At 46.5% G+C, this 24,877-nt stretch overlaps 1 long non-coding RNA gene across 2 annotated transcripts in view; it reads left to right on the top strand.

Moving 5' to 3' along the window:
- The first annotated feature begins 847 nt into the window (after positions 1-847).
- Positions 848-24,877, top strand: part of LOC140899148 (uncharacterized) — an 89,318-nt gene continuing 65,288 nt past the window's right edge. The window contains exons 1-2 of one of the 2 annotated variants that reach the window (XR_012155237.1): positions 848-976; positions 13,964-14,332. This is a non-coding gene — a long non-coding RNA (uncharacterized lncRNA). The remainder of the gene's footprint in view (positions 977-13,963; positions 14,333-24,877) is intronic. The other variant, XR_012155236.1, reaches the window with a different exon arrangement.

The raw sequence follows: 24,877 nt of genomic DNA, 5'->3' as shown, positions 1-24,877 counted from the left end.
CTGGAGAACACATGGTTCCATCCTTGGGATGGCCCAGGTTGCATTAAATGACAGGTACAGTGTTTTGGAAAACATTAACCCCTTGCACTTTGGGCTAGACCCTACACAGGAACAAAGCATCAGCACTGCCATCCATGAAGTGATTCCTCTTCTGCCCTTGGTGATGGTTCAGAGAAAAGGTTGTAGCTTAAATGGGAAACAAAATGGGATTTTCAACAGATCCTGAGTGATTTAGGGACTCAAATCCCATTGCAAGTCAATATAATAGTGCTCTTAAATCACTTAGGTGCTGTTGAAAACCCCAACCTGTGTAGCTTCCCCAGTTGCCCATCACTGGATCAAATGCTCCCTTCAGACTGGGGAGACGTTATCAGAAGCTAAATGGAACAAATCCGTTCACACATCCCCTGGCTGGCAGTTGCCTTCTTGTGAGCAAGATGGACACAGGAGCCGTGGTCGGACCTAGCGTGTTAATTGGTATGTTCCCATGTGCAGAGTGCAGTAATGAGTTGTTATTACAGAGCAGATTCACATTCCTGGCTGGGCTGCTTCCTTCCAGCCTGTGCAAAGTGCTGAGGCAGCATTGATTGCCTCTGTTCCCATCCTGTGCTCTTTCCAGAAACTCAATGGCTTGATGGTTTATTCCCACATTTGCCTGCCTTCAGCTCCACACTGATTGTGCTCTGGTGCTAATAACAGTGTAATCCGTTTAGGCAGCTTCTGGGTTATTGCCTTGCAGTGGTACAGAGCGAGGAAGAGGAATGATAGGAATGTCCCATGTGGAGTGTTTGCTCAGAGAATGGAATGTCCCACTCTTAGGGCAAGCCTAGTCCAGTTACACAATGACCTGCGTGGCTGGCAGTGCAGGACCACACTACTCCCTGCAGATCCGCTGGTGGAACTATACTTCCCGAGGCAAAGGGATGGGACAGCCTGCTCCATGCAGGGCAGGGGCAGCTCCATAAGCCAGTACAGGGTGAGTTGCCCAAGACCCCATCTCCACCTCACCCTTTGGGTGACTTGCTCCTCCAGAGGCACACAGGTAGTCAAATGACCAAAAAAAAACCCTCAATAAATCGTAGTTTTTATTACGCTGTTAAAAAAAATAGAATACCAGTTAAATTGATTATAAATGTTTTTGGATGTTTTTTCTACATTTTCAAATATATTGATTTCAATTACAATGCAAAATACAAAGTGTACAGTGCTCACTTCATATTATTAATTTTGATTACAAATACTTGATCTGTAAAAAAGATAAACAACAAAGTAGTATTTTTCAGTTCCGCTCATACAAGTACTGTAGTGAGATCTCTTTATCGTGAAAATGAAACTTACAGATGTAGAAATTTTCTTTTACATAACTGCACTGAAAAACAAAACAATGTAAAACTTTAGAGACTACAAGTCAAAGCATGAAGGGGCATACGAATGTTTAGCAGATCTGGCACATAAATACCTTGCAATGCTGACTACAACAGTGCCATGTGAATGCCTGTTCTCACTGTCAGGTGACCTTGTAAATAAGAAGCGGGCTGCATTATCTCCCATAAATGTAAACAAACCTGTTTGTCTTAGCGATTGGTATTCTATTATTGTTTAACAGTGTGATTAAAACTGCCATTAATCGTGACTTTTTATTTAATCGAGTTAATTTGTTTTGCTTTAATCGCTTGCATTAACTGCAATTAATTGGCAGCCCTAGATGTAATCCCTGCCTTTGGAGGAGACTTTGTTCAGGCCAAAGGCGGTAAGATTCTGGGACTTTGCCCCACAGTGGCAAGGGGCAATCTGGTGCTAGCAAGAGCAAATACCGTTGCTGTTTCCTTGAGCAATTCTGAGAATGGAGGTGGAAGGGCACATCTGAATATAATGCAGATCTGTGTGCTGGATTTTTCTCTATACAAAGGGTCTCCCACAGTGCTTCCCAGAGCTATACACCCTAACCAAAACCTCACCAAGGAAGCAAAGCAGCGGGGGAGAGAAATGAGAGAGATATGTGTGCCTCATAATGAATACATGGGCTACAGGAAATACATAGGTTAATCAGACAAATTTCACACATACCTGGGACAGGAAATTGAACCTTGATCCTCCAACTCCAACTATACAGGACTCTGGCCTTGTCTGAGATGCAATTTCTTAGCTGGTAATAGCAACAAGCCCTTGCCCTGTCTGTTCTCCATTTTAGATAGGCTGACTCCACAAGAGTTCAAACCCATGCTGCGGTGACAGTCTATTCTAACTCAATGTGCTGAGAGCAACAGACACAACTGCTAAATAATCACATTCAAGGCTCCAGAGCCAAGAATAGAGCCTTCAGCCTCTTTGTGCCCACCCAAGACCTTACTGCCAGGCTTGTTCTTCTGAGTGCCAGGCTGATACCACCCCTGACTAAAAAGGGACTAGAGAAGAGGTAGCATTAGTGTTTTAGAGGCCCCTTTTCAAGGAATGAGTCAAGATAGGGATGGGTCAAGATGAAATGCGACCCAGATCCACCAGCAAACAGGGGCCTCACAACATGCCCACGTATTAACTACAAGATGTGTACAAGCTTGAATTTCCATGCACAATTCCACAGAAAAGTGTGTGTGCATTCACGTGTGCATATGCAGGTAAGTGTGTGCATTTGGGCATGTATATATACATGTGTATACAGTGGATTTTAGACATACCCTTCCCTCCACCCCACACTTTTCTCGGCACTAAGTCACCATGTCTTCTGTTTTCTGTTCTTTCTTCATCTCTCCCTGCACTCCAATTTTCTTCCTTCTCTGTCAGTTTCTCAATGTTCCCTCACTTTCCTTCACTTTGTCTTCCAGTTTCTGTTTCTCTCTCTCATCTTCTCTGTCTTAATTCTTTCCTTTTCTCTCTTTCTTGTCTCTTTCCCCATTGTTTTGTTCTCTTTGGTTAGGGAGAAGGTTAGGTTAGGGTTCATGTTATGTTTAGATTAGGGTTAGGTTAAGGGGTGAAGGATAGGGAAGGTTGTGGTTTAGGGTCAGGGATTAATTTGGGTTAAGGTTTTGGGTTAAGTTAAAAGTTAGGTTTAGGGTTAGAGTTTAGGTTTACATCTAAAATTGAATGTTATGATTAATGTTATGGTTAGATTTTGGGTAGCATTAGATTTGGGATAAGGGTTAGCTTTAAATTTAGGGTTAGGATTTTAGAGTTAGGGTTAGAGTTAGTGACAAATTTAACATTCAATTGAGGACAGGATTGCTATAGACCACCGGACCAGGGGGATGAGGTGGATGAGGCTTTCTTCCGGCAGCTCACGGAAGCTACTAGATCGCATGCCCGGATTCTCATGGGTGACTTTAATTTTCCTGATATCTGCTGGGAGAGCAATACAGCGGTGCATAGACAATCCAGGAAGTTTTTTGGAAAGCGTAGGGGACAATTTCCTGGCGCAAGTGCTAGAGGAGCCAACTAGGGGGGGCGCTTTTCTTGACCTGCTGCTCACAAACCGGGTAGAATTAGTGGGGGAAGCAAAAGTGGATGGGAATCTGGGAGGCAGTGACCATGAGTTGGTTGAGTTCAGGATCCTGACGCAGGGAAGAAAGGTAAGCAGCAGGATAAGGACCCTGGACTTCAGGAAAGCAGACTTCGACTCCCTCAGGGAACGGATGGCCAGGATCCCCTGGGGGACTAACTTGAAGGGGAAAGGAGTCCAGGAGAGCTAGCTGTATTTCAAGGAATCCCTGTTGAGGTTACAGGGACAAACCATCCCGATGAGTCGAAAGAATAGTAAATATGGCAGGCGACCAGCTTGGCTTAATGGTGAAATCCTAGCAGATCTTAAACATAAAAAAGAAGCTTACAAGAAGTGGAAGGTTGGACATATGACCAGGGAAGAGTATAAAAATATTGCTCGGGCATGTAGGAATGTTATCAGGAGGGCCAAATCGCACCTGGAGCTGCAGCTAGCCAGAGATGTCAAGAGTAACAAGAAGGGTTTCTTCAGGTATGTTGGCAACAAGAAGAAAGCCAAGGAATGTGTGGGCCCCTTACTGAATGAGGGAGGCAACCTAGTGACAGAGGATGTGGAAAAAGCTAATGTACTCAATGCTTTTTTTGCCTCTGTTTTCACTAACAAGGTCAGCTCCCAGACTGCTACGCTGGGCATCACAAAATGCGGAAGAGATGGCCAGCCCTCTGTGGAGATAGAGGCGGTTAGGGACTATTTAGAAAAGCTGGACGTGCACAAGTCCATGGGGCCGGATGAGTTGCATCCGAGAGTGCTGAAGGAATTGGCGGCTGTGATTGCAGAGCCACTGGCCATTATCTTTGAAAACTCGTGGCGAACTGGGGAAGTCCCGGATGACTGGAAAAAGGCTAATGTAGTGCCAATCTTTAAAAAAGGGAAGAAGGAAGATCCTGGGAACTACAGGCCAGTCAGCCTCACCTCAGTCCCTGGAAAAATCATGGAGCAGGTCCTCAAAGAATCAATCCTGAAGCACTTGCATGAGAGGAAAGTGATCAGGAACAGCCAGCATGGATTCACCAAGGGAAGGTCATGCCTGACTAATCTAATCGCCTTTTATGATGAGATTACTGGTTCTGTGGATGAAGGGAAAGCAGTGGATGTATTGTTTCTTGACTTTAGCAAAGCTTTTGACACGGTCTCCCATAGTATTCTTGTCAGCAAGTTAAGGAAGTATGGGCTGGATGAATGCACTATAAGGTGGGTAGAAAGCTGGCTAGATTGTCGGGCTCAACGGGTAGTGATCAATGGCTCCATGTCTAGTTGGCAGCCGGTATCAAGTGGAGTGCCCCAAGGGTCGGCCCTGGGGCCAGTTTTATTCAATATCTTCATAAATGATCTGGAGGATGGTGTGGATTGCACTCTCAGCAAATTTGCGGATGATACTAAACTGGGAGGAGTGGTAGATACGCTGGAGGGGAGGGATAGGATACAGAAGGACCTAGACCAATTGGAAGATTGGGCCAAACGGAATCTGATGAGGTTCAATAAGGATAAGTGCAGGGTCCTGCACTTAGGACGGAAGAACCCAATGCACAGCTACAGACTAGGGACCGAATGATTAGGCAGCAGTTCTGCGGAAAAGGACCTAGGGGTGACAGTGGACGAGAAGCTGGATATGAGTCAGCAGTGTGCCCTTGTTGCCAAGAAGGCCAATGGCATTTTGGGATGTATAAGTAGGGGCATAGCGAGCAGATCGAGGAACGTGATCGTTCCCCTCTATTCGACATTGGTGAGGCCTCATCTGGAGTACTGTGTCCAGTTTTGGGCCCCACACTTCAAGAAGGATGTGGATAAATTGGAGAGAGTCCAGCGAAGGGCAACAAAAATGATTAGGGGACTGGAACACATGAGTTATGAGGAGAGGCTGAGGGAGCTGGGATTGTTTAGCCTGCAGAAGAGAAGAATGAGGGGGGATTTGATAGCTGCTTTCAACTACCTGAAAGGGGGTTCCAAAGAGGATGGCTCTAGACTGTTCTCAATGGTAGCAGATGACAGAACGAGGAGTAATGGTCTCAAGTTGCAGTGGGGGAGGTTTAGATTGGATATTAGGAAAAACTTTTTCACTAAGAGGGTGGTGAAACACTGGAATGCGTTACCTAGGGAGGTGGTAGAATCTCCTTCCTTAGAGGTTTTTAAGGTCAGGCTTGACAAAGCCCTGGCTGGGATTATTTAACTGGGAATTGGTCCTGCTTTGAGCAGGGGGTTGGACTAGATGACCTTCTGGGGTCCCTTCCAACCCTGATATTCTATGATTCTATGATTCTATGATTACCTTTGGGTTAAGGTTAAGGTTAAAATTAGGGCAAGGTTAGTATTAGGCTTGTGTTTGGATTAAGGGTGGTGTTAGGGTTACATGTTAGAGTTGTGGTTAATTTCAGGCACACGGTTAGGGTTAGATCAGAGGAGGCGAGTGGTAGAATTAGAACTGGGCTAGAATTAGTGTTAGGGTTAAGGGTGTATGTTAGGGTGAGATTAAGGTTAGGATTACTGTTCTGTATTAGAGTTAGGGTTCAGTAATAAAGGGGGGAAACCAGGACATGCATAGGTCTCTTATGCTTTAGGCAGCCTATGTCCTCAGAGCTGCTTGCTGTCATGATGAATATGTCACAATATTGCGACAACATTGCAGTGACTGCAGAGGGATATCCTTGACCCAGTGTCACTTCGTCGGGGTGCGGGAGTGGTGCTGTAGGGCCCCATGACCACTCCCGCTGCCATGGGGCGCCTACATCTCGTGTCTGGCTCTATAGCATTCAGTCAGCACTGGAAGAACACACACAAATGCATGCACATGGACGTGATAATTGTCCCCTTCTCCCTCTGATGGAGCTAGGACCAGCTGGGAACTGAGCCGCTGTGGCCCCACCCCTGCCTTTTGGAGGTGTCCCTCTGAGAAACCAGCATCCTGTTGAGCTGAGGCGTGGCCCTGCCTTGTGCTCTGCCAGAGAGCCCTGTGAGGATTGACTGGTTACATGGATGTGTGCGAAGGGACGTGTGTGTGGGGGTGTAATTTACAAGCTACTGGGACATTCCCCCAAATACTTCGCAGGTAGGTCATGTGGGACATAGTTGAGGTCTTTGAATTAGGTCTCTGATTGAGCAAGGACCCAGGGCCACTGCAGGAGGGAAGGGAAGGCAAGCCAGGATGTGGGAATTAGGATCTGGATTGCTGGATGTGGGAGCCTATTTGGAGTGTGGTCTGCCAGGGTGGGAGTTCTTCTCTTTCTTCCCACCCCAGGGCTAGTTAGGCGGGTGCGGTTAGGGGGTCTCTTCTCTCCCTACATGAGGATTAGCCATTCAAGATGTAGGTCTCTTGTCTCCATCTCAACCCTTTACCAAGGGTTTGCATTCTTGAGAGACAGTCTCCTCTCTCTGTCCCCACTCCACCACCTGCAGGTTCAGCTCTCCAGAGAGAGTCTACTCCTCCCACACACAAACACAAACTACATTGTCTGGGGGTTGGACTCCCAAGTACACTTCTCATCTCCGCTGTTCTCCCCCAGTCCCTAAGGAAAGGGCTTTTGGACCTTTCCCCATACTCCTAGCAGTTGGGAGTAGGAATGCTCGAAGTAGCGACCTACCTTATTTCTGAGCTGCTGCAGCTGCTATTAGCCACACCAGAGATCCAAATGTGGTTGGAACCTGTACCATAGTAGAAAACTCCATTTTCTGCCTAAATTTGAACCTATGAGCACCAAACAGATTCAAAATCAAATTCATGGAGTGAAGCCAGGCAGTTCCTGATGAACTTTAGAGCTATTGTTTCATAAATAAGAAATCCATGGCTCTCTCAGGCCAAAAGCATTTAAGCTTTATTATAAATATAAGGTAACAAATACAGATCATATTCTGGTTGCAATCCATATTTTTATTAAATGAGACAAAGAGAACAACTAAGTGAAGGTGATTTAGGTTATAACATGTTGAAAGCTGTCTAGTTTCCCATCCATCACAAGCAATTCCAGTTAATAAGGCTGTTCCCATAATGCTAGAAGCAGCTGCTTGTGTTTCTACTAGTGAAGCCATATCAATGTTAAGGGGAACTATTTGATAGTTCAAAATCTATTTTCTATTCCATGTCTGAGGTTCTATAAATAAAGCTAACACTAACTATGAATTCATTATTCTGAATAGTTTTTATAGATATTATCTGCAAAAAACTACATTCATGCAATGTTAAGGTTGAATAGTTACGGTAATATCACAAGGAACAAGAAATACAAAAGCTAAGATTCTAATAGCTAAGTTTCTAACTTGTGTGCATTTCACATTCTGCATTTTTATGGAATAAATTTTATGACATAGATTGTAATATATTAGCCTGCACATTTAACATGAAAAATGGGTATGAAAAATATGATTTGGAATGAAGAGGTGTTCCCATTGATACTGGAACCATAACTTTTGCATTTTCTGCCTTTTTTTATTTCAACTGTGCAACCTAACTGGTGCATTAGCACACTGTTTTGCATTTCATTGTCTTGGTTTTATTTAAAAAAGAACAAGAGAGAGAAGCTCTCTGTGGTTAACAATGTTAAGATTTAAATACTTCCAATTAGCCTGCAGAAATAATAGTACATGATTATGCAATTAAAGTCTGTATCATAATTCATATGCATAAAGGGACAGAATTAAGGCTGTGTGGGCAACATTTAAACTAGTATATTTTGTATTTTATAAAGTACGCTAGTTGTGTGTAATACAACTATTTTGGTGTGGAATAAAATGCCATATGAAAAAATTGCATGTACATATCTCAGGAGAGCGATAACGTATCATAGGAGAGCTATAAAATAATCCCAATTAATTTTTGTTTTAAGGCTCCCTGCAACATTTTTGACAGCATTATGGGGTACACACCCAGTGCTTGATGGCATGGCAAGGCGTAAAGGTTTTATTGGTCATCATCTGAGATGACCTACATAATGCACTTCTGGTCTTGCCACTCACAAGTAGCGCAGTCATCACAAACGTGTTCCAGTAAAACATCTATCCCTCATTTACACCATCACAGAAAGCAGGTTAAAAAGGCAGCAAACCTCTTGCAAAAAATTTTTTCAAAATTTGAAAACATTGACTACCTCTAAAGATGATGGTGTGGCTATAGAATATATCTGCTAGGGTGACAAGATGACAAGAACAAAATATTGGGACAAATGGGGTGGCAGCCACAGGCTCACCCCACACCAGGGCCGGCTCTCAGTTTTTTGCCTCCCCAGGCGCAAAAAAAAAAAAAAAAGCCGGAGTGCAGCCGATGCAAAATATCGGGACAAATGGCGTCCCGACCATACATCAGTCGGGACGTAGGACAAACAACTAAATATCGGGACAGCCTCGATTTTATCGGGACGTCTGGTCACCCTAATGTCTGCACTGCAATCAGTGCTGTTATTGCAGCTTGTATAGACTGAAGGCAGAGTGGCTTCACTACCCTGGTACCCAAGTGAGCTAGACTAAAGCGAGCTGCATGAGCTGCTGTCACACCTGCCAATGCCGTGAAGACATAGAATCATAGAATCATAGAATATCAGGGTTGGAAGGGACCCCTGAAGGTCATCTAGTCCAACCCCCTGCTCGAAGCAGGACCAATTCCCAGTTAAATCATCCCAGCCAGGGCTTTGTCAAGCCTGACCTTAAAAACCTCTAAGGAAGGAGATTCTACCACCTCCCTAGGTAACGCATTCCAGTGTTTCACCACCCTCTTAGTGAAAAAGTTTTTCCTAATATCCAATCTAAACCTCCCCCACTGCAACTTGAGACCATTACTCCTCGTTCTGTCATCTGCTACCATTGAGAACAGTCTAGAGCCATCCTCTTTGGAACCCCCTTTCAGGTAGTTGAAAGCAGCTATCAAATCCCCCCTCATTCTTCTCTTCTGCAGGCTAAACAATCCCAGCTCCCTCAGCCTCTCCTCATAACTCATGTGTTCCAGTCCCCTAATCATTTTTGTTGCCCTTCGCTGGACTCTCTCCAATTTATCCACATCCTTCTTGTAGTGTGGGGCCCAAAACTGGACACAGTACTCCAGATGAGGCCTCACCAATGTCAAATAGAGGGGAACGATCACGTCCCTCGATCTGCTCGCTATGCCCCTACTTATACATCCCAAAATGCCATTGGCCTTCTTGGCAACAAGGGCACACTGCTGACTCATATCCAGCTTCTCGTCCACTGTCACCCCTAGGTCCTTTTCCGCAGAACTGCTGCCTAGCCATTTGGTCCCTAGTCTGTAGCTGTGCATTGGATTCTTCCATCCTAAGTGCAGGACCCTGCACTTATCCTTATTGAACCTCATCAGATTTCTTTTGGCCCAATCCTCCAATTTGTCTAGGTCCTTCTGTATCCTATCCCTCCCCTCCAGCGTATCTACCACTCCTCCCAGTTTAGTATCATCCGCAAATTTGCTGAGAGTGCAATCCACACCATCCTCCAGATCATTTATGAAGATATTGAACAAAACCGGCCCCAGGACCGACCCTTGGGGCACTCCACTTGATACCGGCTGCCAACTAGACATGGAGCCATTGATCACTACCCGTTGAGCCCGACAATCTAGCCAGCTTTCTACCCACCTTATAGTGCATTCATCCAGCCCATACTTCCTTAACTTGCTGACAAGAATACTGTGGGAGACCGTGTCAAAAGCTTTGCTAAAGTCAAGAAACAATACATCCACTGCTTTCCCTTCATCCACAGAACCAGTAATCTCATCATAAAAGGCGATTAGATTAGTCAGGCATGACCTTCCCTTGGTGAATCCATGCTGGCTGTTCCTGATCACTTTCCTCTCATGCAAGTGCTTCAGGATTGATTCTTTGAGGACCTGCTCCATGATTTTCCCAGGGACTGAGGTGAGGCTGACTGGCCTGTAGTTCCCAGGATCCTCCTTCTTCCCTTTTTAAAAGATTGGCACTACATTAGCCTTTTTCCAGTCATCCGGGACTTCCCCGGTTCGCCACGAGTTTTCAAAGATAATGGCCAATGGCTCTGCAATCACAGCCGCCAATTCCTTCAGCACTCTCGGATGCAACTCATCCGGCCCCATGGACTTGTGCACGTCCAGCTTTTCTAAATAGTCCCTAACCACCTCTATCTCCACAGAGGGCTGTGGATACCCTGAGATATGCAGTTACAACGTTTCATTTGGAGTTACGACTAGTTATGCTAGGATTCTCTATTTTAAGAAACATCTCAAACCAATAGAATCTCTCAACATGGGAAAAATGTATAAAGTTTGTCTGTGTTTCATGTGCCACTTCCAAAACGAAACTGGCTCTTTATTATGAGAACTATTTACAGAGATGCTGTAACTGCAGCTAGCATTCTTTGTGTCTGTGAGGGACCTACTAGCAAATGCTATGGGCTGCTGGCGCTGCATCAGTGCTGATCCTAAGCCTCCTTCTGAGGCATCACACTGTAGTGTTAGCTGGCCGCAGGGTTATAGTACATTACTTCTCCGATTTCTGGGAGTTGGACTCTCTGTGGGAGGCAAGAACTATGATCAGGCAAGTGAAGGCACATTTTGCAAGGTAAGACATATCTGATATGCTACGGTCAGACAATGAGCCACACACACTGCAGCCAAATTCAAACGATTCAGAACCAAAGGGGAACTTGAGCACAAGATGGAGGCAGAGTTGGCAGTATAAACAGCCAAGAGATTGATGGCAAATGCAAACAGAGAGGAAGGGATCCCTACCTAGCAACGCTGGACCATTGCAATATAGCCTCCCAGCACAGAGATTAATGCACTGGAGAGCTAAGACTTTGCTTTCCATGAGGGATAGTGTCCTTCAGCCCAGTGGAGGAATGCAGATAGGACAAAGAAGCAGTTAAGAGAACACCAAGCTAAGCAGGCAGCCCACTACAACAAAGGAGACAAGGTCCTAAGGCCACTATGCACAGGTGAGCAGTTCTGGGTCCAACCATCAACTAGCCACACAAGCAGTGGCAAAAGGCAACAGTCCAAGCTGCAGTGGGATTCTCAGGTCACAGACTCAGGACAGTGGTGGAGATGAAAGCAAAGACAACTGTGAAGTAGTGACAGACAGCCCACAGAGCCTGACAGAAGGGGCCACAAGTATAAAGGGAGGTAATCTGTGGGATAGCAATGGAAGGGCAAGTGGTCCATGAGATAATCTCGCTAACTAATAATAATAATGTCTTGCTTTCATATAGTGCTTTTCAACATCTCAAACTGCTTTACAATCTTTAATGTATTTATCCTCACAACGCCCCTGTGAAGTAGGGGTGTAATAATTATTATTATAATTATTATGAAGATGGGGCCCACACTGTTAAATAGATTAGGAACTGCTTCTCAAGTGAAAAGAATAGCCTAATTTGCATACAAATAACTACTATTCAAATCTAGGACATATGCTAATAGTAAACAATTTATAAAAAAAATTACAAAAATCAGCCTCACTGTTTGGCATGGCGATGCTTGCTGTGTACATGCTACATGGCCTGATGTGTGTTGTATAAAGTCATCATGACGTGGCATGTGCTGTGCTGACAACTTGCATGGCCAAAGGAGAAACTCAACAAAACCTTTCAGATCAGTTCAAAATAAAATATTTTACAGTTTGGATCAAACCAAGCCAAAATGAAATATTTCATTTTGACTTTCCTGACAGAAAATCAAAGTTTTTCCACAAAATCAAAATTTTCCTGTGGAAAATTTCAATTTTATGGAAACTACATTTTCTATCAGAAAATCATTTCAATGGAAAATTCCCAACCAGTGCTGGTTGTCATGGGATCTTATTTTATTTATTTATTTATTTTAGTGCAACGGTCCTGGAAAGGTCATATTCATTCATACCACACATATCTATCTGCACCCTCAGCTTCCCCTTCACAAAGTTATGTGGGGATGGAAGGTAGAATTAGACATACGGAATTGAGAGGCATTCACTTTTATTAGCCCTATTTTTCAGATGAAGAAAATGCCACACACAGGCTTCGAGTGACTTGCCCCATTTGCATAGATACAGGCAGGCTGTTGCAGAGGGTATGAGATTCAGAGAAGAAAGCTATTGCACCCTCTGTGGAGAAATTGTGTGGAAAGGCAAGAGAAGAAGCTAGATCTTGGTGTATGGATGGCACAGGGACAGGAGTCAAGAAAGGGAAGCTGTGTGAGGAATTGAAAATGTGGGTATTATTATCTGCTACAAGCCGTCCCACATGTCCTATTATCTTGCCCTTTCACACAACACATAATTAGAATGTGGTGCACAGTGCCACAGGATATCATCAAAGCCAAGAATTTAGCAAGATTCAGAGAATCTGAGCATTTGCATGGATAACAAGAATATCCAGAGTTATATAATTGTTTTAAACTTACATATCCCTTCCAAACATTTTTGCTAGCACTAACAATTATAATTATAACTATCTCTAGCCTTTAGGGATTAGGATGAGACCTTTGTGGGGGGACAGATTATTTGACATCAGCCCATCAATGGGGTTTCTTGCATCTTCCTCTGCAGCAGCGGGTGCTGGCAACTGTCAGAGAAAGGATACTGGGCTAGATGGACCACATGTCCCATCCAGGCTGGCACTTCCTATGCTCTGCTGATAGTCGTGGATATGAGGAGATTTGGTGCTCAGGCAGGGACTCAGCAGCATGGATAGTAGCTATTGTCTGCCATGAGGGCATCCTGCTAGCTCAGCGGTGGGCAAACTATGGCCCGCGGGCCACATCTGGCCCACAGGACCATCCTGCCCAGGCCCCTGAGCTCCCAGCCAGGGAGGCTCACCCCAGGCCCCTCCCCTGATGTCCCCATCCCCCACAGCCTCCGTGCACCATGCCACCAGTGCTCTGGCCCGCCCCTCCTGCTGGGCAGCACGGGTGGTGTGGCTGGCTCCAGCCGGGTGGCGGGGCTGCGAGCTCCTGCTGCTCTGAGCAGCATGGTAAGGGGGCAGGGAGCGGGGGGGTTGGATAAGGGGTAAGGGGTCCCGGGGGCAGTCAGGGGACAGGGAGCAGTTGGATAGGTGTGGAAGTCCTGGGGGAGTTGTTAAGGGGTGGGGGTGCAGATAGGGGTCCAGGCAGTCAGGGGACAGGGAGTGGGGGGGTTCGATAGGGGGTGGGGTCCCGGGGGGGCGGTTAGGGGTGGGGATGTGGATGGGATTGGGGCAGTCAGGGGAGAGGGAGCAGGGGGGGTTGGATGGGGTGGAGGTTCTGGGGGGGTCAGGGGACAGGGAGCAGGGGGGTTGAATAGGGGGTGTGGTTCTGGGGGGCGATCAGGGGCAGGGGTCCCAGGGGAGGTGGTCAGGGAACAAGGACGGGGCGGGGGTTGGATGGGTCGGGAGTTCTAAGGGGGGCAGTCAGGGGGCGGGAAGTGGGAGGGGGCGGATGGGGGCGGGGCCCATGCTGTTTGGGGAGGCACAGCCTTCCCTACCCGGCCCCGCATACAGTTTCACACCCCGATGTGGCCCTCGGGCCAAAAAGTTTTCCCACCCCTGTGCTAGCTCCACAGGAATGAAGCACAAGCTCCATCAGACACAAAGGAGATATCCATAGGAAGTACCCACCCTGCCACAGGAAGAGCCCAGCCTGCAGGACAGCAGCTCTCCAATGAGGCAATGACCTCAGAGAAGCCCAGGGCAAGAAAGCAGCGGAAGTGATGGGGAGGCACAACATCCTACGAGATCAGTGAAGGAGTTGTTTGAAGTGACCTCACACAGGCCTGCACCATGACCTCCACTGCAGGATCTCAGTGTTTTCTCTCCGAGTGGAATTGGTGTCAAACACTGGAGCCACAAGGAAGGAGCCTTTGGGTGATATTTCTCCTTTCATGGGACTGGAGTTTCTTCTTGCTAAGGGACAGACCTCTGCAGGTAAGGACTTCACTTAGGATTCCGGAGCCTAAGAAATGGGGTTAATTCCTTCCTGGAGCCTGGATGCTTTTCGCTCTTGTGCGTGAAGAAACTGTTTGCTGCTTCTTAGTGTGTCTTTCTGCCCACAGCTGGCTGTTGGTCCCATAGTGTCATAGTTAGGATTCTGGACTTTGAAATCAGTGATTTAGTGGGTGCTAGTCTATGAAGCTGGGATTGGAAGCTAGAAGACACAAGATCTGTGAGGACCTCAAAATCCCTTTCGCACTTAGGCTTTGTCTACACTACAGTACACTTTTATCAGTGAGAGTTTTGTCAGTCAGGGGTGTGAAAAAAACACACTGGAGGGAGCTCTGACCACATAGGTGCTGGAACTAGCGGTGTTGCTGCACCCCTGGCTTAAAGTAGTTTCCATTCTATACAGGGTTTATATTTTGGTTCAATGGCTTTCAGTACCACCACTATACAAATTGTTCCAGCACCACTGTCTGACCAGGCCCTGGCCCCTCACAGGGGTGGCTGGATGGAGCTCTGACTGGCCCCTGGCTCCTGGCCCCTCACTGGGGTGTCTGGAGGGAGCTCTGATTGGGCCCCAGCCCCTGGCCCATCACAGGGCTGTGTGGAGGGAGCTCCGACCAAGGCCTGGACCCCTTACAGGGGTGTCTGGAGGGAGCTCTGACTTGACAAGAATATACTGTAGAGATCAATCCCACTTTGGCAGGGAGATGAACTGGATGAACTAATGTGTCTATTCCTAGGCATGTTTCTGTGATTCTTTGTAGCGTCCACAGCTGAGGCCCTTAGGCAGTTCCTTGGAACAACTGTTTGCAGAAATTCCAGAAATGGTTTTTAAGAAAAAAGTATTGTAACTTTCTTTACAACAAAAAGAAAGATGGGAAGAATTTGCATAGTTGCCCCTGAGGGAACATGCTCAACAACTGGCTGTTTTCATTGACTCATATAGTTTTTCTGGGCCTATTTATATACTCAGTTTCCAGATTAATACATTCCTAGGGAGAGAAAAGGCAAGGATCTTTGTGTGTTACGTAAGGAGATTGCGTTCAGATTTCCAGTGCCTCACATTGCAATGAAATAGGGTTATTTTTCTCTTACTAACCTTGCTATTTTAACAAGGAGTACTTGTGGCACCTTAGAGACTAACAAATTTAAGGTGCCACAAGGACTCCTCATTCTTTTTGCTGATACAGACTAACATGGCTACCACTCTGAAACAGTAGGTACACTCCCTCGCTCATCTCAGGCATGTCTCTATGCCCAGGCGTGAAGCATGTATCCGTCTTATGATGCCAACTCTTAAATATTCTGGGATTACTTATTGTTTGTTTTGTGGATTTCTTATCAACAGCCTGCATTGGCCCAGAGGCCTCAGAATGATGTTATTGTTCATCACTAGTGCTTGGTTACATTCCTCCAGTGTAATATTGCTGCTTATCAGTTTCTGGGATTACATTGCCACTTGCTCCACAAATCATTTGGAATCAAATTGGTCACACAGTTGGAAGTAGGGCAGTTGAATGGCTGGCAATGCATGCATATTGAGAGTCTCTGGTCTCTTGAAGTCACACAGCACATACACTCCTCCCCATAGGAAGTTTCAGTTCTCAATCACTGCATCTACTGCTGCTTTTTTTCTTCCTGAGGTAGCTGTGATATTGGCACACAAAGTAATTCTGGTTTTGACACTGCTTGCATTGTTGCCCATAGACTGGCCATTTTTCTTTCCACCTTTCATGTTGCTTTCCACAGTATATCCACTGGACAGTGATGCCTGCATTATAGATCAGTCTGTCTCTGCCCTGTTTCATAAGTTTCTTTAGCTTAAGCCTGTGAACTTGTTCGGCACAATTGTTTTGATCCTTTCTCTGGACAGTTCATCCACCCTTGCTATTTGGAGGCATCTCTCTAGGGTTAGAGTTGTTTCTCTCAACAATCTCTCCTGTAAACTGGAATCACATGTCCCACAAATGATCATGTCTCTAATCAAAGAATCTTGAATATTTTGGAAGTTCCATGTGGACACCAAAGTTCCCTGCTCTGTAATATAAGTATCTATTCCCTCTTCTACTTCTTAGTTTTGGCTAAAATAAACAGTATCTCTCCACAGTTTGATTCTGTCTGGGGTCACAGTACTCAACACATTTATCAGCTGTTTCGGGTATTATTTCTGGCAACAGTGACTCACTCACTTCTCATCCTTTCATCCAAATGAGAGATTAAAAAAGCTTTATCTTTATTTTCTCCCCTTTATCCCTCTGGATTAGCTCGGTAGACAGACTTAATTCTTGCTTCGGCAGCTTCCATGCTTCTGCAGATTTTTGGTCTGGAAATCAATCTTTGTCTCATTGTTTCCTTATATTCCCACAGCTGTCCTTCTGTCTGTCTGTATCCATCTGTTGTTTCTTGTCTTATCCTTAGATTTTAACCTCTTTGGGGCAGGGACCATCTTATGGTTCTACGTTTGGACAGCAGCTAGCACGTTGGGGTCCGTGATATAGAGAAATCATAAAGAAAGAAAGAAAGAAAGAAAGAAAGAAAGAAAGAAAGAAAGAAAGAAAGAAAGAAAGAAAGAAAGAAAGAAAGAAAGAAAGAAAGAGATGCGGCCTTGTTTTCCTGTTAATCACACTCTCTTCCCTGCTGTGGATGTCACTAGTTCTGACTGCTGCCACCATGGTTCATGTACTATGCACTGGATAATAAAACGAGAGGATTACATGTTTCTAAAACTAAACTGGCTCTTTATTAAGAGAACTATTTACAGAGGGGCTGCAACAGCTAGGTGTACACAGACTGACTTCTGGTGCCTCCTCCAAACTCTTCCCTCTTGCAACCTGTGCTCCTCCCTCCAAGTTTCATTCAGTAAGTTGTTCCAATGGCTAATTACTATCACTGTTAAGAGTGTGCACATTATTTCCAGCTTGAATTTGCCTAGTTTCAGTTTCCAGCCAGTGGATCTTATTATGCTCTTGTCTGGTAAAATCAAGATCCCTCTACCTTTAGAAATCACACAATGGAGGTGCTTATAGTCTGTGATCAAGTGATTTCTTAACCTTCTTTAGAATAAATGAATTAGTCTGAGCTCCTTAAGTCTCTTACTGTAGGGCAGGATTTCAGACCTCAAAACATTTCCTGAACCTTTTCTTATTTGTCAGCTGATTACTGAGTTTCCACTGATGCACACACACAAGCAGCCCCCAAAAAGGTGTGGTTCCATCTATGTGGGAACAACTCCAGGCTCAGGAAGTAATTCTGAGATGAAAGCATGGGTGTGCCTGCTTCTCTTTCAGTCCCCTCAACTGCAGACTAGAAGTGCATAGGTACCCTTCTTGGACCCACTGTTATTTACTGACCATTATCAGTATTATTGTGATGCTGTATCGGTTTAATTTGACTCCCACCTCATCCAAATCCTGCTGGCTAAATACTGCAGTATGCTGTTCCAGCTTGTTTGAAATGAATCTGTTTTGTGACCACTGGTTTCATTCACTTGCAGTGCCTCCATTAGCTACTTCATATCCCAGAGCTTCTTGGAGCCTTCCTATTTATTTTCCCTCATCACTTCCCATTCCCCTATATTCAGAACTAGGAGACTCCCCTAGCTTATTGTGACTTTTAAAATATGAGCTTCTAGGGCCAGATTTGTAAAGGTATTTAGGTGGCTAAAGATGCAGATAGGCACCTAGTGGGATTTTCAGGCACCTAATACCATTAAAGACCTGTCTCTTCACCAGGATTGCTGCCTTTTGTGTGATTCCAAAAGAGAATGCCACTAGCAGGTCAGACCTTCCCAGTGATGTCTCCATCATGCCCTTTGCTCTAGCATTATTTACCATAACTACCTTGTGGGTAGGATTTGCTTCCATCCTTAGCCAGAGTTTCTGAGATCTCTCCCTGGATGCTTCTTTACAGGTGGTCATCCCCAAATCAGTTCAGAACTGTGCCAAGAAACATTCCCTCACTCTGCAGCCAGCAAAGTAACTCTGTCACAATCTTGTTATCCAAACAAAACAAAGAGGCATAAACAGCTGTTTTCCTTGTAAACCAAATAGGAAATCTATGATATCACTGTATTCCTATTTCAGTGGAGGCTGTTGGGTTTCCTTGGTGTATGTTGTGAAGATGTTTCTTCTTCTTCGGTACATATAATTTGTATATAAACTGCAGCTTAATCCAGAAGAGAAAATGCTCCATGGCTCCTATCAGAGGGACCTGAGTGGGAATGCTGTTTGTTTGTCATGGTGGAATAGATGGATGTTTGGTTGGGCTGATGGAGTTCATGGTGTGTGTATGGAGGAGGGAGAGCATAGTTTCCATACAGGCAGGAAACAAATGTAATAACTGCAGCTGGAGTGAACAAAAACTAATTGTTTCCAAAACTAGTTGACAAACTTTGCCTCGCCACGTATTACAAATGCACCTGTGATCTCAAGCAACAAAGCAGGGAAATATTAAAAGGATGCATATCCCATGGCATCTTTAAAAGGGGAAGCAAAGAGAGATAAGAAAGCAAGACAGGAATACTGTGTGGCCCAGGGAGGAGACAGGGTCCCACAGCTGTAATGTGGGGGGCAAAATGACAGTTGACTGTGTTGCAGCAAAGACAGGAGACTAGTTCTGGGGGAAACATTGGTCTTTCACTCGGGGAGATTTATGTTCAAATACTGAACCTGGCTCTAAGAGACATGAGCTTTCAGGGTTTCTCATTCTTGTCCTTAGTAAATATTTGTGCATATCACAAACACCTCCCCACCCACATACAGTTTGTCACAATTAAACAATAATAGACAGACAGTGCTAAAGAGAAGTAGTGTGGGGGGAGAGGGCTCTGATTCAGGTGCCTCAGTAGGGTTGTGATGAGACCCAGGAGTGGAATACTGCTCGTCAGGCTTTGAGGTGTATTGGCAAAGGCATCCCACAAGTGCAACGTTAGACTCATAGACTTTAAGGTCAGAAGGGACCATCACGATCATCTAGACTGGCCCCCTGCACATTGCAGGTCACAGATGTTCACCCACTCCTGAAATAGACCTCTAACCTCTGGCTGAGTTACTGAAGTCCTCAAATCATGATTTAAAGTCTTCAAGTAACAGAGAATTCACCATTTACACTAGTTTAAACCTTCAAGTGACCAGTGCCCCATGCTGCAGAGGAAGGCAAAACCCCTCCAGCATCTCTGCCAATCTGACCTGGGGGAAAATTCCTTCCCAACCCAAATATGGCAATCAGTTAGACCCTGCGCATGTGTACAAGATCCGCCAAGCAGCTACCTGGGAAAGAATTCCCTGTAGTAATTCAGAGCCCTCCCCATCTAGAGTCCCATCTCCAGCAGTTGGGGATTTTTGCTACTGGCAGTCGCCATTGGGTCACATGCCATTGAAGGCAATCTCATCATACCATCCCCTCCATAAACTTATCAAGTCTCAGTCAAATCACATAACTATGCCATCTACTATTTGAGTCTCCAATGCACCTCAGTTGTCACCTCCAGTAGAATTTGGCCAAAGGTTTCATCCATAAATCTACTTCACCTGCTGGGGCACTTGCTCTCTACATGAAGAAGAAAGATTGTTTATGAGAAGGTCATGCAAGACAGTATCAAAAGCCTCACTAAAGTCAAGATATACCACATCTATCACTTCCCCCCATCCACAAGTCTTCCTCTCCTGTCAAAACTATTAGATTGGTTTGACATGATTTGTTTTTGACAAAACCATGCTGACTGTTACTTATCTTACTATCTTCTAGGTTTTTGCAAATTGATTGCTAGATTATTAGCTCCATTATCTTTCCAGGCACTGAAGTTAAGCTAACTGGTCTGTAATTCCCTGGGTAGTCCTTATTACCCTTTTTATAGATTGGCATTTGTCATAAATATAAAGGGAAGGGTAAACACCTTTAAAATCCCACGGCTACCACCATGTCAAGGTTCCTTCCCGACTCTGAACTTTAGGGTACAGATGTGGGGACCTGCATGAAAAACCCCCAAAGCATATTTTTACCAGCTTAGGTTAAAACTTCCCCAAGGTACAAACTGTTTTACCTTTTGTCCCTGGACCTTATGCTGCCACCACAAAAGTGTCTAACAAATATAACAGGGAAAGAGCCCACTTGGAAACGTCTTTCCCCCAAATATCCCCCCAAGCCCTACACCCCCTTTCCTGGGGAAGGCTTGATAAAAATTCTCACCAATTTGCATAGGTGAACACAGACCCAAACCCTTGGATTTTAAGAACAATGAAAAAGCAGTCAGGTTCTTAAAAGAAGAATTTTAATTGAAGAAAAAGTAAAAGAATCACCTCTGTAAAATCAGGATGGTAAATACCTTACAGGGTAATCAGATTCAAAACATAGAGAATCCCTCTAGGCAAAACCTTAAGTTACAAAAAGACACAAAAACAGGAATATACATTCCATTAGCAGAGCTTATTTTATCAGCCATTTAAACAAAACAGAATCTAACGCATATCTAGCTAGATTACTTACTAAGTTCTAAGACTCCATTCCTTTTCTGTTCCTGACAAAAAAAACCACAGAGACAGAGAGACCCTTTGTTTCTCCCCCACTCCAGCTTTGAAAGTCTCTTGTCTCCTCATTGGTCATTTTGGTCAGATGCCAGCGAGGTTATCTTAGCTTCTTAACCCTTTACAGAGGAATCGCTCTGGCCCCTCAGGCACGATCAGCCAGGCCAGGGCGTGCCCTGGCCGGGCTCCCTCAAGATGCACTTGCCTGGAGGGGCCCAGCCAAGCCCTGCACACCATCTGTCCCCCAACTGGCCAAGACTGGCCAGGCTTCTGCGCCAGTCCCAGGCGGCTCAGCTCCGGGGAGACAGGCAGGGCCCCACAGGTGGCGGGAAGCAGAGAGTGCCCGGAGCCGGGGGTGCGCTGGGCTCCGGCCAGGGGGCTGAGAGGAGCAGCCTGGGGTGGGGCCAGGGAGTAGAGAGGAACCCTCGGCCAGCCAGCGGGCAGGCCGAGAGGAGCAAGTGGTGGGTGGGGGGAGCCAGCAGGGTCTCGGGGTGCAGTACAAGCAGAGCAAGCCCCCCTTCTCAGCATGGGACCAGCTCCATGGAGCCACTGGACCCATTGTAAACCCAGCACTGACTGGGGGTCCAGGACTGGCATAGTGGGGTGTGGTCCTGGTCAGGACTGTGTACTGTCTGTAGTGCAAGGTGGGGAAAGTTTGTCCAGAAAACATTTGCATTGTGCCTGGTTTGAGTCAGGGCCCGGTAGTCCTTCTGTGTCAGCTGTCAGTACTAAATATATTCACAACTTAAAGACAAAAACCCTTAAAACAGAAATCTCAGTAATCTTTCCTCACAAACTCCCATTAATCCAGAACCATCCCAACCGACTCAGCATTAATCATTGTTCTTGTGGGTCTTGAGGAATGAGAAAAACCAACTCCTGTGCCTTTCAGTAACCAATCCCAGGTGAGATCAGAGGGTTATTTGGCAATTTGGAGAGGAAGAGTCTCAGTCCCCGGGTCTGGATGAGGATGTGGATGGGAGTAAAGGGTGGAAACAGGAATGTTTCTTTCTGTGTGGCTCACATTGTTCTCTTCTGAGCTCTTCACATTCCCCATGTGTCTAGCTTGAGCTGCTGCATGTGTCATCCCCACCTTCCACGCAGCAGCCGGCTGAGTGTGCTGTGTGTGGGTACATCTCCAGGAGGCTGGATGGGGATGCAAATGAGCTCCAAGAAGGGATTCAGTTCTTTTGAAAGACAAAGACAAGATGGCATCAGGAGGAGAGCTGTGCCAGCACTCACTGCCTGGATGTGCTAATTCAGGCATCTGCAAAGAGTGCTTGTGTCCTTTACTACCCTGGGGAAGTGCAAAACCAGCTACTTCTGTCCATCCATCCTGTGAGAGGTCTAGCGTCTGGATGTGGGGCAGACACAGTGTTAAGCATTTAGTGGCTTTACCCCTACCTTCTGCTAGTAAAGAGTTGCCACAAGCAAGGGGTGAGAAGGAACAGCAGAGGGACTAGAAATTGGGGTGTGTTTGTCCAGCACTGCTCCCAGAATCCCAGGGTGATTTATAGACAATGGCTCCCATATCTCAATCTGTGTTTTTACCTCAGGAGATGTCCCCAAGCCCCTCCAACACTCCTATTCCCCCTCATTTCCCCTCCACCGTGATTGTCCATGAGTCGTTTTCAGAAGTGTCATGTGAGTCCTTAGAAGAGACCTCAGTTTAACCCTTGGGACACAGACCACTTCTGAGGTGATGGTGATCCGGGAATGGGATTGGCCATTTCCTGGGGGTGCTTTGACAGAGAAAGAGGGTCTGTTTTTGCTTCTAGGTAACTGGCTCAGGATTCCTACTTAATGTCCTGACTGGCTATATGTCCTCCAGGTTGGAAACCACCCCTCTCCCTTTGCCTGCACTATCATTCTGCCCTGCCAGTCCCTGTATGGGGCTGGGGCTACATACACACACACCTACACACACCCACTCCCACACGCCTCATGTGGGGAACCAGCAGGGGAAGGCAGCTCAAAGGGCAGGCTTCCCTGGTGTAAGCGGGGGAATAGTCCCGCTATTGTGGGGAACTTTCCTGGCTCCTGCACGACCCCGGTGAAGTGAGCTAGCGAAAGGATCTGAGTCCTCGCTCCCACTTCCTTTACCCAGGGGCCTCCCTGCCCTTGAGGACTCCCCTTCCACTCTCCCATCTGGCAGAGTCCTCGTAATCCCAACAAGGCTGGGCCCAGGATTTCTGGGGGGCTCAACTCCCAACCCTGCTGTAGTCACCTAGGACAGGGCCAGGGTGTCCCCACTCCGGGGTACTCTCTCTGCCCTGGGTTCTTCTCTGACCCATTGACCACTACATACAATTTGAAGCAAATGCAAGTTATTTAATCAACAATTAATTTTAAAAAGAATAAGGAAAAATGGGAAAGATTAAAGGAAACACATCACCCCGCTCTGTGGCTGGGAACATCACAAACAGTGTCTCTGGAATGTCAGGGCAGTTCACAGTCTGCTCCTTGTAAGTCCCAGGCCCCGTCTCCGGCCCTGGCCGTGCTGCAGGGATGCTGGGGGTTGGACGCTTGCTCTGGTGGTGGCCACACGCTCTCAGGCTCTAAGTGGTAGGACCCTTCTGCCCAGTGTCGCCCCCACCCTGTCGGGGTTATGATCCAAGCTCCCTGGGCTGCTTCTCTGGCCCACTTCTCTGGTCCCTCTGGCTCTGGTTGCTACAGCTCTGCTCCCAGGACAGGTCTGCTCTGCAGGCTGCTTCTGTGACTCTGCTCCCAGCACTGACCTGCTTCGTGGGCTGCTTTTCTGGCCCCTCTTGTTCTGGTTGCTGCAGCTCTGCTCCCAGGGCAGGTCTGCTCTCTCTGGGCTGTGCCTCTGGCTTTGGGGCTGCAGCTCTGCTCCCAGCACAGGGTCTGCTCTCTCTGGGCTGCTTTTCTGATCCCTCTGGATCTGGCACAGCTCTGCCCCCCAGCTCAGCTCAGACCCCTGCTTTCTCCTTAGCTCGGCCCCACTCTGTCTGACCCCGACCATTCCAGCTCACAAGGAGGACAGGACCTCCCTGGCCTCCTGACTCCCCGATTAGCCTGCCCGCCTTGTCATTGGCCTCTCCCCATTGTTCCTGGGGGCTGTCAGTCTCAGGGTGCTGATTCCCCATCGACCCTTCCCCCTTTTAGTACTGGGAGCTAGCAACTAAAACACCCCCACTGAATGTTAGGAAGGGGCAACAGTCCCCTTATGCTGGCTTTGAGCTGATGGCAGCTCCATACTAAAGTGCAGGCGAGAAGAGAGAATGAGGATCTGTAGCACTTACGGGAGTGGCTCAGGCAGGGAGGTTAGTGTGTTAGGAGAGGCCTTATACTGTAGAGGTATAAAGTGTGGCCATTGGGTTTATGGTGGGGGCAAGGCAAGCATACTCCTCAGTGCCTGCTGAGGACGAGTGGCCTAGCTGCCAAGGTCCAAGGGTGAATGTCTCACCTGAATGGTGGGCCTCTCCCAACCTGCTCTTCTTCCCAGGGTGAGAGTAGGCAGGGGACACCTCAATTTATGGCCACAGTCATATTGTTCATTCTGCCATCTCTGGAAATTGCACCTACTTTTAGCTGCAGAGTCCCAGCATCAATTAAAGTAATTTACTCTGAAGAGGAGATTAAAGACCTCTCCTGGGCTTGTCCAGCTCTAACAACGTGCAGCTGTAAGGCTTGCTCCTTCTGGAGTGGGAGCCTGCCACAGGGAGGAGACTGCTGTACCTCAGAGCCTACCAACCACAGAGACAGCTCAGCTATGAGGGAGATAGTCACAGGCCTTGCTGCCCCTGAAGCTGCATGGACCAGCTATGAAGCAGGGTGCCCCAAGAGGAGGGACTGGAGGTAGACCCTAAATAAGAACATAGACCTGCTGATAAGGAAAGGCCCAAGGGGCTGACCCCAGAAAGACTGCATAAGAGCCAGTCCATGTTTACCTTTCTTTTCTTCTACTCTGATTCCCCTTTCTTGCAAGGGAAAGAGAGAGAAGAGCTTGCTTTTGGTTGGTTTGGAGACCTCCCCCCATGTGCATAAC

This window comes from Lepidochelys kempii, chromosome 16 (assembly GCF_965140265.1).
Source record: "Lepidochelys kempii isolate rLepKem1 chromosome 16, rLepKem1.hap2, whole genome shotgun sequence".
Lineage (NCBI taxonomy): Eukaryota > Metazoa > Chordata > Testudines > Cheloniidae > Lepidochelys > Lepidochelys kempii.
The sequence above is the reverse complement of the archived record's forward strand: the minus strand, read 5'-3'. Positions and strand labels throughout refer to the sequence as shown.